Consider the following 20189-nt stretch of genomic DNA (forward strand, 5'->3'; position numbering starts at 1 on the left):
TGAAAAAAGTGCCGCTGGGATATTAGTGCTGTATGCTTGTGGTTGAGTGACTTTGTAATAGGTAGGCAGTAACCACCCACACTGTGTTTAAAAAAAAATAGTTTTTTAAGCCTCTTCTGGCCAAAATTATAAAATACTTTTCTTCAAAAAATTTTAAGTTTTCTTAAAAGTTTTAACGATACTGTTGGAAATTAACTGTTTCTGTATTAAATAATAATTTTCGTTATTATTATATATTATTAATAAATATATTTAATATTTTATTTTTGTTTTTAAATATTTCTTTAAATTTTGTTGTTCTTTTTGGAAAAATATTTATTATTTTGAACCGTAGCGTGCATCTTACAGTCCGTGCACCCTACAGTCGGTAATAAATATTGATTTTCCGATCTTTCAAATTCATTTTTTCTATTTGGCTGAATTCCACTTGATTTCTTTATCAGAGCAACTGATGCTCTGGTAAAATTTGAAGCCAACTTTACTTCTCTTCGAGAGGAAGAGATGGACATATATTTCCTTGATGTTAAGGCCTCTGAGGCAAGGGAATTGAGGAGAAAAGTGAAGGAAATGTTTGAACAACGTCTTACATATCTCCAAATTTCTGAAGATACTGAAAGAGAAGACATCACACCTGCAGAAAGTAAATATGACGTTGCGTATAAGGCATATGTAAACGTCATTGCTTAAATAAATCGAAAATTGGACCAACTACGTGCCTTACAGAAAAATTCTAATCCTTCGTTGGTTCAAAGTTTGAATAGTACTCACCGTTCGAATTCACATGTTTCCGTATAGATGTTCATGGGTTAATGTGACTAGCACTCCTCGAGTTGATTCTCCCCCTCATGCAGAACTTTTATCTCTGTCTGGCGTATCGCGCCATACAGGACCGTCAGTTGAAGTTTTCGCTTCAAATTACATTGTAATGCATAGTCTGAATCTACCACCATGTGATATAGATGAATATGACTTAGTAATATTAAAAAAATTTGCTATTTAATAAAGAAAACTACTGGGAAAGCAAAAGACATTATTTCAAAGTTTCCGCTGACACACACAAGTTTCACTTTAGCGTGGCAGGACTTAAAACGTCTGAATCTTGGTTAACAACCAAACTGCTCTTTGAAAAATTTGAAAAATTTACAACGAGCATTTAATGAATGTATTTCGGCTATGGCGATCTATGACGTTTTTACGAATGACTGGGATCCCATATTAGTCTTCATATGCATCCAAAGATTGCCTAAGCATGCGGTCTAGCTTTGGGACGGAAAGGATCCAGAACCTTACTTGTCTCCGAGACATTCGTGGTATTGACTCATCAAAAAGGGTTGAGAAAAAAATGCAGACTCACTTAACAAAGTCCACATCGTCTGTGTTTTCTAGCGCTTCTTCATTTAAATCTTGGGTTCTCTGTCCTAAATTGGTCCATCCATTGCGTTTTTGTCCAGAGTTCAAAAAATTATCCATTTAATGTCGTTTTTCAGTGTTCAAACGCATCAATTGTCAAATCACACAAATTCTAGACCAGCAGCGACTCTGTCGCCATCAACTTCTAACTAATCCAACAATGCGAATCCAAATATTCCCTCGACTTCGCCAGGTATATCCCACTCTATCAATAGGCAAGTGTATCATATTTCGCTAAACAAAAATGTTGTTTTAGCTACTGCAATGGTGAATCTAATTCACAAAGTCATCACATACCCTGCTCGTGCCCTAAACGAACCAGCTTCTGAAGCGTCTTTCATCACTGAAAATTTGCAACGTCGTCTTGGTATTTCTACTGCGTCGACCCAAGCTACGATTTCTGGCGTTAACCAACGTGTTTTCACTACTTCCAGAAAATTGTGCTCATTATGCATAGGTTCTCCTATCAACTCATCAATTTTCTTTAAAATTCCAGCTCTAGTGGTTCCCAATATTTCCGGTAATTTACCCTCTATTTCAATAGGTGGTGACATAATTTCCCGTTTGTCAAATATTCGTTTGGCAGATAAAACTTCTGCGATTCTACACCAGTTGACCTTCTACTAGGCGCTGATTTATATCTCAGAATCATTTTACAGAGAGGTTCTTTAATGGCGCAAAGAACAGTTTTCGGCTGGATCATTACTGATCCCATTCCCAATTCTACCATTACGGTTTTAACAACCACAATAAACTTTCCGGAAGAAGATCTTAACAAGACATTTCTTCAATTTTGTCCTTCGGACAAATTTTGTGAGGAAATCAAAAAAACGACTCGACTGGACTCAGCAGGCAGATATATTGTCACACTAACCATCATTCCTGAATTCGCAGGCCAACTTCGTAATTCTAGGACCAATTGCTTACGACAATTCTTTCGAAATGATGCTTCACTCCTAAGAAAACCGCAAATAAAAACCATTTACCATGGGGTGGTCAGGAAATATTTAGAATTAGACCACATGCGACAGGTTTCGACTTCATCAGTAAGCTCTACAGTTTGCTACCATTCTCGCCATTCGGTTATTAATCCGGATAAACAAACAACAAAATTGGGAGTGGTTTTCAATGCCTCAAACAAGACTTCCAATGGGAGTAGTCTTTACGATATTCTCTATGTCGGACCTCTTAACTCTCTTCTCCAACGAACTTTATTTCGGGATTCTCCCAACAAACCGGTTCAAGACTTTGAACTTCAAACGGTAACCTTCGAAATAAACTGTGCTCATTATCTGCCGATTCGGACTTTTCTTCAATTGGCCGATGACAAAGAAAAAAATTTCCGCTAGCTGCACATACCCTTCGGATGTGCATCTACGTAGATGACGTCTTGTCCGGGTATCACGATTTGGAGACGGCGCAAAAATCAAGAGACCAACTTATTGGTGCTCTTTCTTCCGCGAAGTTTAAACTTCATAAATGGACAGCCAATAACCGCGATATTTTAGATTCTCTTCCCTTCGATCACCTATACGATGCTAACCTTCTCACTTTCGTGGAAGCTAGTAGTTCAAAACCGCTGGGCATTCGCTGGAGAGCACAGTTGTAAATTGTAAAATTACAAAGGGGTATGTCTGTGTCTTCATGTGCTTTTCTGAGAAAGTACATTTAGAGCTAGTCTCGGACTTATCTACCACCACCTTCCTAGCTGCATTTCATAGATTTATATCTTGTCTTAGATGTCAAAAGACTATCTTCTCGGACAATGGCACTAACTTCGTTGGTGCATCTCGGGAGGTAGAATGTGAATTTAAGCAGACGTTAGATGAAATTTGTAATAAGCTACGATCAAAGTTTTCATATGAAGAGCTTACATGGAGATTCAACCCAGCTGGAGCTCCACATGTGGGTGGACTTTGGGAAACTGAGTTAAAAACTTCAAAAATCATTTTAGAACATGTCAGCGAATCTTTACAACTTGCTGTATCTAAAAATGTTCCTCAAACAGAGACATGAGATGATCATGGAATTTATCGGAATTTATGATTTGGATATAAATGTTTGATTTTGCCCATAACAAACTTTTTATCTGTATTAGACATATGTAGGCGTTGATGGAATAATTGTGTGTCCATTGTGTAATGCTTTTACTAATATCCTCCTCCATAAACTTCAAAATGAATGACTTTGAAGACTTTCTCTAGAAAAATATAATTATTTTCCTATTTTTCTTTCCAAAAAATGAAAAACTTGAATAAAAGGTACAACCTTTTAAATCTGCAAACAAACTGTCAAGCTGAAAAATTGTGCATTTTGAGTAATAAAAACACATTAAGTTCGGCCGGGCCAAACTTTTAATATCCTCCACCTAAGGGTAAAGGAAACATTAGAGCCCATTATGACCCACATATACCAATTTTAGACATATTCATGGGAAAATGTGCCAAAATATGGGGCTATACAAAAACGTGGACCTATACATACAGTGTTTCGCCAAAACAGCTAGAACCCATTAAGAACAACAAATACCAATTTCTAGACAAATCCGCGGAGAAATGTTGCACAAACCATTAAAATGCCGAATATCGGGAGGTACCGTTATATAGGGGCTATACCAAATCGTGGACCTATACATGCAATGTTCCGCCAAAGGAGCTAGAGCCCATTATGACCTACAACTACCAATTTTCAGATAAATCCGTGAAAAAATGTGGGAATAATTATCAAATTACCGAAAATCGGTAGGTACGTAATATGGGTACTATACCAAAACGTGGACCCTTACATACAATGTTTCGTCACCGTAGATGGAACCCATTATGACCAACAAATACCAAGTTTTAGACAAAAATGTGGAAAAAATAATCAAAATACCGAATATCGAATGCACCTTTATATGGGGGCTATACCAAAGCGTAGACCTATACACGCAATGTTTTGCCACACGAACTGGGACACGTTATGACCTACAAATACCATTCAGACAAATCCGTAAAAAGAGGGATAAATCATCAAAATACCGAATATCGGGAGGTACCATTATGTGGGGAATATACCATTTTCAATACCAACCATCCTAGACACAATACAAATTGCTCTGCTAAATTTTGGCACTCTACGTCAAATAATGTGGGCTGCATCGTGATTTCAACAGACAGACAGATGGACATCCTTAAATCGACTTTGAATTTTATGCTGATTATGAATATATATACTTTATGGGGTCTACGACGAATATTTAATGATGTTACAAACGGAATGACAATGTTAATATACGCTCCTTTCCAAGGTGGAGGGTATAAAAATGGCTAAATATTTTATATATACGTTTGAAGAATTTGCTACATTGCTTACAAAAATTAAGGCGTGCTTAAATTCTCGTTCGCTCTGTCCCATGACTGATAGTCTTGACACTACGGTAGCCCTTACACCTGAGCATTTCCTTATCTGATCTAGGATCCTCGCTCCTCCGGAGTCCATAATAAATGAATCTCCATTGGATATCGTTAACCGGTACAGAAAATTAAAAGCGCTCTCACAACAATTCTGCATTCGGTGGAAAGAAGAATATTTAAATAGCCCCCAACATCGTTACAAGTAGAAATTTCCGCAACGCGATATTCAGTCCTTCGACAGGAACATTTACTTCCTACAGCGTGGAAATTAGGTCGCGTTGTCCAAGTTTATCCGGGAATTGATGGTCACGTTGGCGTCGCTGATATTTAAACGGAAAACGGTATCGTAAGACGACCTGTAGTTAAGCTGGTCATTTTGACCGACGAAGATTAAAATGTTCACCTCTCTACCATGCCATCTCCAATTTTTTCACAGATGGAAAATTAGAGTCAGATAGCCGCTTCCCTTTCTTATTATGATGAGGACATCCCTATATCGGATGAAGAGAGAGGTGTAGAAGATGCCATTATTCATTTGGGAATCTGCACCGTCACTACAACCTTATGATTCTCCTCTACGGGAGAATTGCACGGCAAAGCTTCAACTCAACCCGGGATCTTCGTCGCAACAGGCAGGTGATACCCTTCAGGTGCCCCTAGCCTCAACATGTGGCCATTCCACCGCAGATGCCGGCATCGCCGCCCCTCTACGGGAGATTGCACCAGAGATGTCTGCATCTCCCTAAGGCTCTGCCTGGACCGCTGGCATGGCGTCTCCTCTACGGGAGCTTAAAACGTCGTCCACGAAAGAATACGATTTGTCGTACAGGAGCATTTCAGCTCCAATTGTTTAGGCATGTCACATACCCTCCGAAAAAGCTCCTAGGCCTCTCCAAGGAATAGGCCTGTCACGTTGGGCTTATTCTTGGGCCCGATGATTACCCGAAGTTAATAAAGTCTCAGATTTATTGGAGTCCTGGGTTTCCCTGGGCTCAATTAACCATATTTGACTCTATTGTCACTCTGATTTTCAGATATATATATATATATATATATATATATATATATATATATATATATATATGTATATATATATATATATATATATATATATATATTAAAAAAAACAATTGATGGTCGTAGAACCATCGAGATTGCACTGGATTTGTTTATATATAATGCATCTGTTTTTGTAACATCGGTTGATGTTTCAAGGACGGCGCAAAAGTTACGTTATATGGGGGCTATACGAAGACTTGGACTTGCATACAAAAATGTTTGTCATAGGCTGTAATTTTAGCGTTTTATCTCAATTCGTTCGAAAGATATCGTGATTACGCTGATCCAGAATATATATACTTTGTAGGGTCTATTATGCATATTTCGATGAGTTACAAACGGAATAACAAAGATAATATACCCTCTATAGAATGTTGGAGGGTATAAAAACGTTCTGAAAAAAAGGTATATAAGTATATTTATATATATTTTATTAATATTATTGGAATGAAATTTATCGTCGCTGATGTTTTATGTTGGAATGAAATTTATTATTATTGGAATGAAATTTATCGTCGCTGATGTTAAGTACTCGGTGAATTAAGTTAGCGGCTGTATTTATCTTGATTCTACGTGGGTTTTTGGAATGGTAATTTATTAACCTTCCTGAGGACGTCAGTTTTTGATACCACTAGAAATAGAAAATTGCCTTTTCTTAGTACAATAGCGTCAAGGTATGGTAGTCGGAGATCTGATTCACATTTTGCATGTTCAACAAGAACATAAAATTCACATTGGAATGTGAATCAGACCTCGGACTACCATATAAAATAAAATGCAATGGTGATGAGTCCAACGTAGGCAATGAAGGATTTGTTGGGATAACTCCTAACTTTAACAAGTTAAACAGCAGTATGTTCTGCCAGGCCGAACATTGAATACCCTCCACCATTTAGAATTTTTCAAAAAATTGAATCCATTAAAAATAGCCGTTATATTGGGGTCTGTACGACGTGTTTGTTATAATCAAATTCGAAACTTGAACTAAACGGTGAATAATGTACCTAAAATCATCAAAATACCGTATATAGGTAGGTACCGTTGCATAGACAATTTTCTGTCACAGGCCCTCCACCATACTATGGAGGGTATATTAACTTTGTCATTCCGTTTGTAACTCTCGAAATACTCATGTCAGACCCAACAAAGTATATATATTCTTGATCAGCGTAAAATTCTAAGTCGATATAGAGATGTCTGTCTGTCTGTCTGTCTGTGGTAATCACGCTATCTTTCGAATGAATTGAGATAGATGGCTAAAATTTTGCACACATATTTTCTTTTCCAGTAGGCAGGTTAAGTAAATGTTCCATGTAGGTCCACATTTTCATATAGCCCCCATATAACGGTACCTCACGATATTCGGTATTAGATAGAACTAAAAATTTGGTATGGGAATCAAGGTTGGAAGGTAAGTTTGATAGAAGAAAAATAGAAAAGAATAATTTGTCCGTATTGGCCTATAGGCAAATTTCTGTCTACAAAATGGCTTCGAATGGGAAATTTTCTTCCAAAGTGTTATGGAGAGGGAAAGTAGTAGCTTCAAAAGTGTGTCAAGTTGATATTACAAAATGCCGGTCAATGCAATTATTGTCGTCTCTTGTTATGCAGCACCGTGTATTTTATCTTTCTGTAGCACTGTGTAATGAGACTTATTTAAAGTACTGTGAAAAGTACATTTTTGTAGATTATTGTTTTCTTTCTTTTTAACTTTTATTAATTTTTATACCCTCCACTATACTATGGCATGATCCGTTGCAATTACGCTACAGTCAAAGCAGCGTGTGAGAGAAAGCTAGAATCTTGCAAGATGAGCTATATCAATTAACGTTTTAATATAGTCCCCGATATTGTAGAAACAATTCTTCTGCCTGCTTTGGTCTATATATAAATATCTATTTACAAAATGGTTGCAAATGGGAAATTTTCTTACAGCTTCGAAATATGGAAGTATGCGTGTTAATAATGCAAATATTGATGATTTTCCTGCTCCCAAAATGTCTCTTGTGTAAAACCAATGGTACTTTCACGAGTACTTAATTTAATTGGTTTTTGGATCCAGGATGTTGTACATTATTTGTTGTGGTGCTGTTTGTGTCCGTGCTTATCTCCTTGCTACTATTACAATTCATCGTGTTGTAGTAGTTTGTAGGTCTGTGTTATGTCACCTCTTCCATTGTATTACCACGACTATTTTTTTAGAATACTGCTTTCAAGGTCTTTTTTAAGTTTGTATTTCCATTTAAAACTCATCGAAATAATCATTTAAGACCTAACAAAGTGTTTATATTCTTGATCAGTGTAAAATTCTATGTCAATTTAGCCATTTCCGTTCGTCCATCTCTCCATCTATTGTAATCTCGCTAGAGTCCAAACGGCATGTGATGGGAAGCTATATCAGTGTACGTATTCCCCATGTTCAGTATTTTGTGATTTTACTGCATCTTCAGAAAGAATAAATTATAAGTCGTTATTTGGGGTTCATAATGGGTTCTACCTCCTGTGCCAGAAAATTATTTATATAGGTCCAACTTTTCCTAAAGACTCCATACGACGGTACCTCATCAGATTTGGTATTTTGATGATTTTAGCATCAGTTTGAAACGTAATGGTGTAAAAATCGGTATTCACAATTCGTATAGAGTTCTACCTACGACTTTTTAACGAAATTGTTTTAAATTCGGTACGTAGAGTTTGTAAAGAGTTCCACCTCCTGTGACAGACAATTGTCTATATGGGTTTACATTTTCCTATTGCACCTATGTAGCAAACCGGTATTCTGACGATTTGAGACTCATGTTCTAACGGAGTTGTTTAAATTCGGTACTTAGGGTTTGTAATAGGCTTTACCTTCTGTGGCAGATCATTGGCTACATAAATTCATGTTTAGCTATAGCGCCCCATGTTCCGGTACTTCCCGATATTCAGTATTCTAATTTTCAGGGGAGTCATTTAAAATGCGCTATGTAGAGTTTGCAATGGGTTTCATCTTTTGTGGCAGAAGACTGCTGAAGAAGGTTAAATTTGTCATCACTCAAATGCAGTATCTCTGAATATTTGGTATGTTGAGGATTTTAGCCACATTTGTAAGCATTTTCCCCTTTTTTACCCTCCACCATACTATGGAGGGTATATTAACTTTGTCATTCCATTTGTAACTCCTCGAAATACTCATGTCATGACGGCATTTGAAGTTCGTAATGGATACTACAGCTTATGGCAGAAAATTGTCTGTGCAGGTCCACGTCTTCGTATAGCCCCCCTTATAACGGTACCTTCCAATATTCGCTATTTTGATGATTTTAGCGTCATTTTTCACCGGAGTAGTTTCAAAAACGTTACATTATTCACCGTTTATTTCAAGTTTCGAATTTGAATATGGTAATGACTTATAACAAACAATGCCTATGTAGGTCCACGCCCTACAAACCCCAATATAACGGCTATATTCGGTATTTTTAAGATTTTAACAGAATTTTTAACGAATTTAATTTTTTGAAAATTTCAAAATTCGTTCGATATGGTGGAGGGTATTCAAAATTCGGCTCGGTCGAACTTTGAATTGAATTTGTTTAATTTAGTATATGACAACTACAATAGCAGAAAACCGCTATCATAACATTTATATTATATTAGTTTTTTGTGCAATACCTAGGTTTCGGAAAGAGCCCCCATTCCTTATCAGTTCTCTTGTCTGGGACATTCTCCCCAGGAGTAATTTAAAAAAATAATAAAAATTAACTCCTGTAACAAAAAAACTTTTTTACCCAAGTGACGAGGTCGTACGCTCAATAGAAGAGGAACCAAAGAATTATATTGAACAAAAATAATTTTGGAAAAACTTCTAAATCTTACAACCTCACTTAAAGCATAACCATGCATGTTGGTTTTGTCTGTGTCAGTGTTGGCATGTTTGTTTGGGATACCGTAGTACTTTGTTGTTGCAATCTCATTAATGTTGTTTTCATAAAAAGACAAGATAAGGAAACTGATGAGGATTGGTGGATTTTTCCGAAACTTAGGTATTCCTTGTCTTACCCCCTGGTAAACATTACCATCGTTCTCCACTAATAAACAAACGTTGATTTTATAAAAGCAACAATAATGGGATTAAGTCTAACTATTTTGCAACAAAAAACTGTTCTATTGTATAAAATATCAAAAAAATCATCAAAATACCGAATATCGGGAGGTACCGTTATATATGGAATATACCATTTTCAATGCCAACCATCCTATACACAATACAAATTGCTCTGCTAAATTTTGGCACTCTACGTCAAATAATGTGGGCTGCATCGTGATTTCAACAGACAGACAGATGGACATCCTTAAATCGACTTCGAATTTTATGCTGATTATGAATATATATACTTTATGGGGTCTGCGACGAATATTTAATGATGTTACAAACGGAATGACAATGTTAATATACGCTCCTTTCCAAGGTGGGGGGTATAAAAATGGCTAAATATTTTATATATACGTTTGAAGAATTTGCTACATTGCTTACAAAAATTAAGGCGTGCTATATATACTTTATGGGGTCTGCGACGAATATTTAATGATGTTACAAACGGAATGACAATGTTAATATACGCTCCTTTCCAAGGTGGGGGGTATAAAAATGGCTAAATATTTTATATATTCGTTTGAAGAATTTGCTACATTGCTTACAAAAATTAAGGCGTGCTTAAATTCTCGTTCGCTCTGTCCCAGGACTGATAGTCTTGACACTACGGTAGCCCTTACACCTGAGCATTTCCTTATCTGATCTACGATCCTCGCTCCTCCGGAGTCCATAATAAATGAATCTCCATTGGATATCGTTAACCGGTACAGAAAATTAAAAGCGCTCTCACAACAATTCTGCATTCGGTGGAAAGAAGAATATTTAAATAGCCCCCAACATCGTTACAAGTAGAAATTTCCGCAACGCGATATTCAGTCCTTCGACAGGAACATTTACTTCCTACAGCGTGGAAATTAGGTCGCGTTGTCCAAGTTTATCCGGGAATTGATGGTCACGTTGGCGTCGCTGATATTTAAACGGAAAACGGTATCGTAAGACGACCTGTAGTTAAGCGGGTCATTTTGACCGACGAAGATTAAAATGTTCACCTCTCTACCATGCCATCTCCAATTTTTTCACAGATGGAAAATTAGAGTCAGATAGCCGCTTCCCTTTCTTATTATGATGAGGACATCCCTATATCGGATGAAGAGAGAGGTGTAGAAGATGCCATTATTCATTTGGGAATCTGCACCGTCACTACAACCTTATGATTCTCCTCTACGGGAGAATTGCACGGCAAAGCTTCAACTCAACCCGGGATCTTCGTCGCAACAGGCAGGTGATACCCTTCAGGTGCCCCTAGCCTCAACATGTGGCCATTCCACCGCAGATGCCGGCATCGCCGCCCCTCTACGGGAGATTGCACCAGAGAGGTCTGCATCTCCCTAAGGCTCTGCCTGGACCGCTGGCATGGCGTCTCCTCTACGGGAGCTTAAAACGTCGTGCACGAACTTCCATCGACAGATGTGTGTTTTATGCACACAGAGGCACGTTCTTCGGGAATGTCCCGAGTTTCTCAAATTGACCTGTGAAAAAAGAATACGATTTGTCGTACAAGAGCATTTCAGCTCCAATTGTTTAGGCATGTCAAATACCCTCCGAAAAAGCTCCTAGGCCCAAGGAATAGGCCTGTCACGGGCCCGATGATTACCCGAAGTTAATAAAGTCTCAGATTTATTGGAGTTCTGGGTTTCCCTGGGCTCAATTTACCATATTTGACTCTATTGTCACTCTGATTTTCAGATATATCTATATATATAAATGAAAGTTGTGTTAGTTACTACGCTTATAACTTAAGAACCGCTGAACTGATTTTAATGATTCATACAAATTCGGAATTGTCTCCTATCCGAAAAGGATAATATACAAAAAAAATCACGAAAAATGTGTTATATTAACATTTTCATTTTGACTTTTGAAATGTACAATAGTAATGTTTTATTTTGCATGATTTTTTCCATTTTGACTTACTTTTTTCTAATGTACATTTGTAGTGTTTTTTATATTTTATTTTTGAATTCGAATATTAATATCAATTTCTTTAATTGACTTGATTTCTTGAGAACTGAAATTGATGACGGGTTACATGGAAGTGTAGTACCGAATTATGTGGTGGCGAAACGGAATAGATGATATCGAAATAATTTAACGCGGTCACACCAAAGTTAAAAGATAATAACCTTTTCAAAATCGCTAAAAAAATTACGAAAAAAGAGATCTCATTACAAAAATTCTCAAAAAATGAAATAAGTGCGAAATACGATTGTACGTCCTGGAGTTGAAAGGTAGATGTCAGTACCTTTCAACTCCAGGGCCTACATCGTGGTTCAGCTGGAAGATGCGAAGACATTTAAACAAACAAAAATGACCGAAAAAGACTAATGGGGCTCATTTTAAAGCGTGGACCTACTTCTTTCATGTGACAATAATCCGTCCAATGAGAGCTCAAAATGCAAAAATTTTTGGGACTACAATCAGTAAAGTACCAAATATAAAGGGTGCAAAATAGTAGAGCGAATGGGATTTTTAGTAAGAAAAGGATTTCTCTCCTTCCAAAAATTCCTCCCGAACATTTAAGATACCTTAAATCGCTTTTGCATGACCTGCAATATGATATATGATATCGATCATAAATAACCATTGTATGATTTAAGCTATTTTTGGAGTCTTCGTCATTTTCTTCTATTTTTGGCCCTTAGTTGGGATCTTTGTTTCTAAGGGAGTAGAAAATTCTCGGAGTAGGGCCCATATTGGTCTTGACCACTAAAAAATTGTATTTATGCTACCCTGGGATAAGGAACCATCGTACAGATAATTGCCACATAGAAATTTATTCATGTAAAGTCCCCACATTGGAGTATCCCCAAGTCCACTTTCACATCTAATGTGTGGTCAGAAAAGAAAATTTTGTATTCTATTGAATTTGTAACCCCCAAGAGAATATTGGTTGAGAACGTAGATTTGGGATGTACATCTATATCAAATAAATTGTGAAAACATGAACAAATTACAAATATAAGAAAGTAGCACGGGACCGAATATTTGTTGAATCGTCATTGAATTATATTATGATGAAAAATATGGACTTTATGGGGTCTCCAATTTACAATTTAAATGACAAATAAAATTAGTTCCCATCTTACGGTAATGGGAGTAAAATAGTAATTATATTTGACTATCCTGAAATCAGTCTGCCCTCAATTATGAGATGGATAAAATTATTTTTACTTATTGAAATCACGTGAATTTTTTTCAGTTTGACATGCTGTGTTGTTCTGCTATTTTTTGGATTTGGCCTCTATTTGTCATCTTGGATTATAAGGGGTGAAGAAAGTTTTCAATGTAGTTCGATGTTTCGCAGTAGTGCCCATATGAAGGTACTTCCTGATTTTACCTTATTTCAAAGGATTTGGCTAAAAATGTGAATTTGAGGGGGGGGGGGGGTTAAAATCTTACACAAAAATTTTAACATATCTACAAATTTTAGAATCTTCTCCATGTAATAGTACCCCTTCAAGTCCACCTTTTGGCGGACTTATGAGGACTCTAATGCACAATCGGAGGTGTTAATGGGTTTAAAAAAGTAATTAACTTTGGATATTCTTAAATCATTCAGCCCTCAATTATGAGGTGTACAAAATACAGTAAATTCCAAATTACTGCTCATTTGACTAAAAATTAAAAATTAATCGACCAGTACATGAACATTTATAACAGTCATATCTTTGAATAATTATGCTTTGACAAATATGCATAATAGACTAAAACTACGGGCCGGCAACGCGGACAGGGTCAGCTAGTATATATATATATATATATATATATATATATATATATATATATATATATATCAGAGTGACAATAGAGTCAAATATGGTTAATATATATATATATATATATATATATATATATATATATATATATATATTAAAAAAAAACAATTGATGGTCGTAGAACCATCGAGATTGCACTGAATTTGTTTATATATAATGCATCTGTTTTTGTAACATCGGTAGATGTTTCAAGGACGGCGCAAAAGTTACGTTATATGGGGGCTATACGAAGACTTGGACTTGAATACAAAAATGTTTGTCATAGGCTGTAATTTTAGCGTTTTATCTCAATTCGTTCGAAAGATATCGTGATTACGCTGATCCAGAATATATATACTTTGTAGGGTCTATTATGCATATTTCGATGAGTTACAAACGGAATAACAAAGTTAATATACCCTCTATAGAATGTTGGAGGGTATAAAAACGTTCTGAAAAACAGGTATATAAGTAGAGAGGTTTTTCCATATTCTCCAGTCTTTTGTATCCCACGTGTCTTATAAGTTCGTTGATTGTATTGTCAGGGAAATCGTTCATCTTTAAGATATTTTAAGATATCATTTATATTACTTGATATATTTTATTAATATTATTGGAATGAAATTTATCGTCGCTGATGTTAAGTACTCGGTGAATTAAGTTAGCGGCTGTATTTATCTTGATTCTACGTGGGTTTTTGGAATGGTAATTTATTAACCTTCCTGAGGACGTCAGTTTTTGATACCACTAGAAATAGAAAATTGCCTTGTCTTAGTACAATAGCGTCAAGGTATGGTAGTCGGAGATCTGATTCACATTTTGCATGTTCAACAAGAACATAAAATTCACATTGGAATGTGAATCAGACCTCGGACTACCATATAAAATAAAATGCAAAGGTGATGAGTCCAACGTAGGCAATGAAGGATTTGTTGGGATAACTCCTAACTTTAACAAGTTAAACAGCAGTATGTTCTGCCAGGCCGAACATTGAATACCCTCCACCATTTAGAATTTTTCAAAAAATTGAATCCATTAAAAATAGCCGTTATATTGGGGTCTGTACGACGTGTTTGTTATAATCAAATTCGAAACTTGAACTAAACGGTGAATAATGTACCTAAAATCATCAAAATACCGTATATAGGTAGGTACCGTTGCATAGACAATTTTCTGTCACAGGCCCTCCACCATACTATGGAGGGTATATTAACTTTGTCATTCCGTTTGTAACTCTCGAAATACTCATGTCAGACCCAACAAAGTATATATATTCTTGATCAGCGTAAAATTCTAAGTCGATATAGAGATGTCTGTCTGTCTGTCTGTCTGTGGTAATCACGCTATCTTTCGAATGAATTGAGATAGATGGCTAAAATTTTGCACACATATTTTCTTTTCCAGTAGGCAGGTTAAGTAAATGTTCCATGTAGGTCCACATTTTCATATAGCCCCCATATAACGGTACCTCACGATATTCGGTATTAGATAGAACTAAAAATTTGGTATGGGAATCAAGGTTGGAAGGTAAGTTTGATAGAAGAAAAATAGAAAAGAATAATTTGTCCGTATTGGCCTATAGGCAAATTTCTGTCTACAAAATGGCTTCGAATGGGAAATTTTCTTCCAAAGTGTTATGGAGAGGGAAAGTAGTAGCTTCAAAAGTGTGTCAAGTTGATATTACAAAATGCCGGTCAATGCAATTATTGTCTTCTCTTGTTATGCAGCACCGTGTATTTTATCTTTCTGTAGCACTGTGTAATGAGACTTATTTAAAGTACTGTGAAAAGTACATTTTTGTAGATTATTGTTTTCTTTCTTTTTAACTTTTATTAATTGTTATACCCTCCACTATACTATGGCATGATCCGTTGCAATTACGCTACAGTCAAAGCAGCGTGTGAGAGAAAGCTAGAATCTTGCAAGATGAGCTATATCAATTAACGTTTTAATATAGTCCCCGATATTGTAGAAACAATTCTTCTGCCTGCTTTGGTCTATATATAAATATCTATTTACAAAATGGTTGCAAATGGGAAATTTTCTTACAGCTTCGAAATATGGAAGTATGCGTGTTAATAATGCAAATATTGATGATTTTCCTGCTCCCAAAATGTCTCTTGTGTAAAACCAATGGTACTTTCACGAGTACTTAATTTAATTGGTTTTTGGATCTAGGATGTTGTACATTGTTTGCTGTGGTGCTGTTTGTGTCCGTGCTTATCTCCTTGCTACTATTACAATTCATCGTGTTGTAGTAGTTTGTAGGTCTGTGTTATGTCACCTCTTCCATTGTATTACCACGACTATTTTTTTAGAATACTGCTTTCAAGGTCTTTTTTAAGTTTGTATTTCCATTTAAAACTCATCGAAATAATCATTTAAGACCTAACAAAGTGTTTATATTCTTGATCAGTGTAAAATTCTATGTCAATTTAGCCATTTCCGTTCGTCCATCTCTCCATCTATTGTAATCACGCTAGAGTCCAAACGGCATGTGATGGGAAGCTATATCAGTGTACGTATTCTCCATGTTCAGTATTTTGATGATTTTACTGCATCTTCAGAAAGAATAAATTATAAGTCGTTATTTGGGGTTCATAATGGGTTCTACCTCCTGTGCCAGAAAATTATTTATATAGGTCCAACTTTTCCTAAAGACTCCATACGGCGGTACCTCATCAGATTTGGTATTTTGATGATTTTAGCATCAGTTTGAAACGTAATGGTGTAAAAATCGGTATTCACAATTCGTATAGAGTTCTACCTACCACTTTTTAACGAAATTGTTTTAAATTCGTTACGTAGAGTTTGTAAAGAGTTCCACCTCCTGTGACAGACAATTGTCTATATGGGTTTACATTTTCCTATTGCACCTATGTAGCAAACCGGTATTCTGACGATTTGAGACTCATGTTCTAACGGAGTTGTTTAAATTCGGTACTTAGGGTTTGTAATAGGCTTTACCTTCTGTGGCAGATCATTGGCTACATAAATTCATGTTTAGCTATAGCGCCCCATGTTCCGGTACTTCCCGATATTCAGTATTCTAATTTTCAGGGGAGTCATTTAAAATGCGCTATGTAGAGTTTGCAATGGGTTTCATCTTTTGTGGCAGAAGACTGCTGAAGAAGGTTAAATTTGTCATCACTCAAATGCAGTATCTCTGAATATTTGGTATGTTGAGGATTTTAGCCACATTTGTAAGCATTTTCCCCTTTTTTACCCTCCACCATACTATGGGGGTATATTAACTTTGTCATTCCATTTGTAACTCCTCGAAATACTCATGTCATGACGGCATTTGAAGTTCGTAATGGATACTACAGCTTATGGCAGAAAATTGTCTGTGCAGGTCCACGTCTTCGTATAGCCCCCCTTATAACGGTACCTTCCAATATTCGCTATTTTGATGATTTTAGCGTCATTTTTCACCGGAGTAGTTTCAAAAACGTTACATTATTCACCGTTTATTTCAAGTTTCGAATTTGAATATGGTAATGACTTATAACAAACAATGCCTATGTAGGTCCACGCCCTACAAACCCCAATATAACGGCTATATTCGGTATTTTTAAGATTTTAACAGAATTTTTAACGAATTTAATTTTTTGAAAATTTCAAAATTCGTTCGATATGGTGGAGGGTATTCAAAATTCGGCTCGGTCGAACTTTGAATTGAATTTGTTTAATTTAGTATATGACAACTACAATAGCAGAAAACCGCTATCATAACATTTATATTATATTAGTTTTTTGTGCAATACCTAGGTTTCGGAAAGAGCCCCCATTCCTTATCAGTTCTCTTGTCTTTTGTCTGGGACATTCTCCCCAGGAGTAATTTAAAAAAATAATAAAAATTAACTCCGGTAACAAAAAAAACTTTTTTACCCAAGTGACGAGGTCGTACGCACAATAGAAGAGGAACCAAAGAATTATATTGAACAAAAATTATTTTGGAAAAACTTCTAAATCTTACAACCTCACTTAAAGCATAACCATGCATGTTGGTTTTGTCTGTGTCAGTGTTGGCATGTTTGTTTGGGATACCGTAGTACTTTGTTGTTGCAATCTCATTAATGTTGTTTTCATAAAAAGACAAGATAAGGAAACTGATGAGGATTGGTGGATTTTTCCGAAACTTAGGTATTCCCTGTCTTACCCCCTGGTAAACATTACCACCGTTCTCCACTAATAAACAAACGTTGATTTTATAAAAGCAACAATAATGGGATTAAGTCTAACTATTTTGCAACAAAAAACTGTTCTATTGTATAAAATATCAAAAAATCCCTCACAAACCGTAAACAAAATATTTGTTGTACGCTACCCGTACGTCATTCTTATTCAGTTGAACGATTTTCATTGTGCTCCGGTACGGTACTGAATCTTACAGTTTCAGTGTCCTGTTTATTTTTGGAACACTGATGAAGTCCCACTTCTATTCCTTTGGAAATTATGTAGACATTCTTGTGAGTTTCATCTTAAATGCGTCTTTAGGATAAAAAATTCGTATTAAGTATTGCTGTAAGACTCCAATGCCAGAGATTTTAAAAGTTGAATTTTGACTACACTTGTCTTTTACTCTCGGTACATCACGCATCAAGGCATCTGTCGCCACCACCACCAATTACTCAAGGTAATTTAATTTGTGTTCTCTTTCCCCACAACGCCTCATCCATACATTTGGGTCGAATCGAGCCGGATTGGTGAAAAAGCGAAGATTGCCTGGTTCCTAATCGTGCTTTTTTTCTCCCAAAGGAAAGGGTTCTAACAACCTATCCCCTTCACAACTCGCACAACCTCATCATCTCACATCACCTATTTTCTCAAATAGTCATAAATGTGTTTTATATCCTCCACCATTGTATGGATTTTTGCATACATGCATAGTTTACCAGTAAGCAGGTTAAGTTCGTAAATGGACAATGTCGGTCCACGTTTTCGTATAGTTTTCATATAACCGTACCTCCCGGTATTTTTATGATTTTATCATACTCGGTATTTTTATTATTTGTGCAACATTATTCACCGAAATTGTAACAAATTTCGTATTTAAGGTTCGTAATGTGTACTACAGTCTATATCTCCATATAACAGTTTTCATTTAATGGGTAGTTTCCGGTAGTTTTTTGAATTTTTTCAAGTTTCTTCCAAATGGTGGAGGGTATTAAAAGTTCGGCCCGGCCGAACTTTTTAATTGTTATTTTTTGACACGCGCTCTAAAAAAAAACGAAAACAATTGATTCTTTTGTTGCGCTTGAGTATTTTTAGAATTCACCACGCATTTTTTGTTTTGTTGAGAGATCGTTTGTTCTTATCGGTTTTGTATTGATCTCAACAATAACCACAACCATTATTCATCGCACATTTTTCCAAGCGTTGCTTTAACTGACTCAGTGTGGCCACCTCATGTGTAATTTCACATATCGTGTGTAATTTTTCGTTCCATGTGTAGCTCATGTGCAGTTAGTAGCATATGTTATTTTCAGCTAGATGGTTTAGCTGAACAACACTTTCATTTAATTCTTCGCTGCTCAGATGTTCCTGCGGAAAAAGTGTTAAACTGATGTTTTAGGGAAAGGCAAGATCCTCAAATACATGAGAATGCTCGACATTTAAAAAGCTTGTTTTCCGTTGTTGCAAAATGGTCAGGCTTTATCCCTTTATTGTTGTTTTTATAAAAACAACGTTTGTTTATTAGTGGAGAACGATGGTTTTCCACTAAAGTCATCATATCAAAAAATCGAAAAAGTAAGTGGCTATTTCCATTGCTGGGATAAAAACATGATATTGGTAACGATCAGCAAATATTGCAATATTGTCAATTTCATTTTGAACAAGTTAAAAAGCAGTAAGTTCAGCCAGGCCGAACTTTGAATACCCTCCACCATTTGGAACGAATTTGGAAATAAAATCCTTAAAAAAATCAGTTAAAATTTTAAAAATACCGAATATAGCCGTTATATTGGTGTCTATACGACGTGGGCCTACATAGGCATTGTTTGTCATAAGTCATTACCAAATTCAAATTCGAAAGATGAAATAAACGGTGAATAATGCAGCTAAAATCATCAAAATATCGTATATAGGGAGGTACCGTTATATCGGTGAATGAGAAAAGAAAACCAACCGAATGGTTAGGCTGTTGATTCAATTCTGATTTTATTATGAAAATATTTCCCTTACGTACTACTGAAACTGATCTAACTTAACCTAGTCGCAGCCACACAATTGTTCTTATCTATTCTAATATTGAATGGAGAACATTGCAGGGCTGCCTATCATTTCATTCTAGTGGTCTTGTGCATCTACTGAGCGCATCGACATCTGTGCGTATGGGTCATAACCTTTATTATCTGACACATTATCGTATGCGTCAGCGCACAAGATCACGGAATTGTTCACTGTGGTGTTTTATGGCGGCTGGGAAATATG

General features: G+C 36.1%; 1 protein-coding gene across 2 annotated transcripts in view; it reads left to right on the forward strand.

Annotated features, from left to right (window-relative positions):
- The window catches only part of LOC101891093 (uncharacterized), a 622803-nt gene that overhangs the window by 301529 nt on the left and 301085 nt on the right, over nucleotides 1-20189 (forward strand). The window lies entirely within an intron of this gene.

This window comes from Musca domestica, unplaced genomic scaffold (genome assembly GCF_030504385.1).
Source record: "Musca domestica strain aabys unplaced genomic scaffold, Musca_domestica.polishedcontigs.V.1.1 9, whole genome shotgun sequence".
Taxonomy (NCBI): domain Eukaryota; kingdom Metazoa; phylum Arthropoda; class Insecta; order Diptera; family Muscidae; genus Musca; species Musca domestica.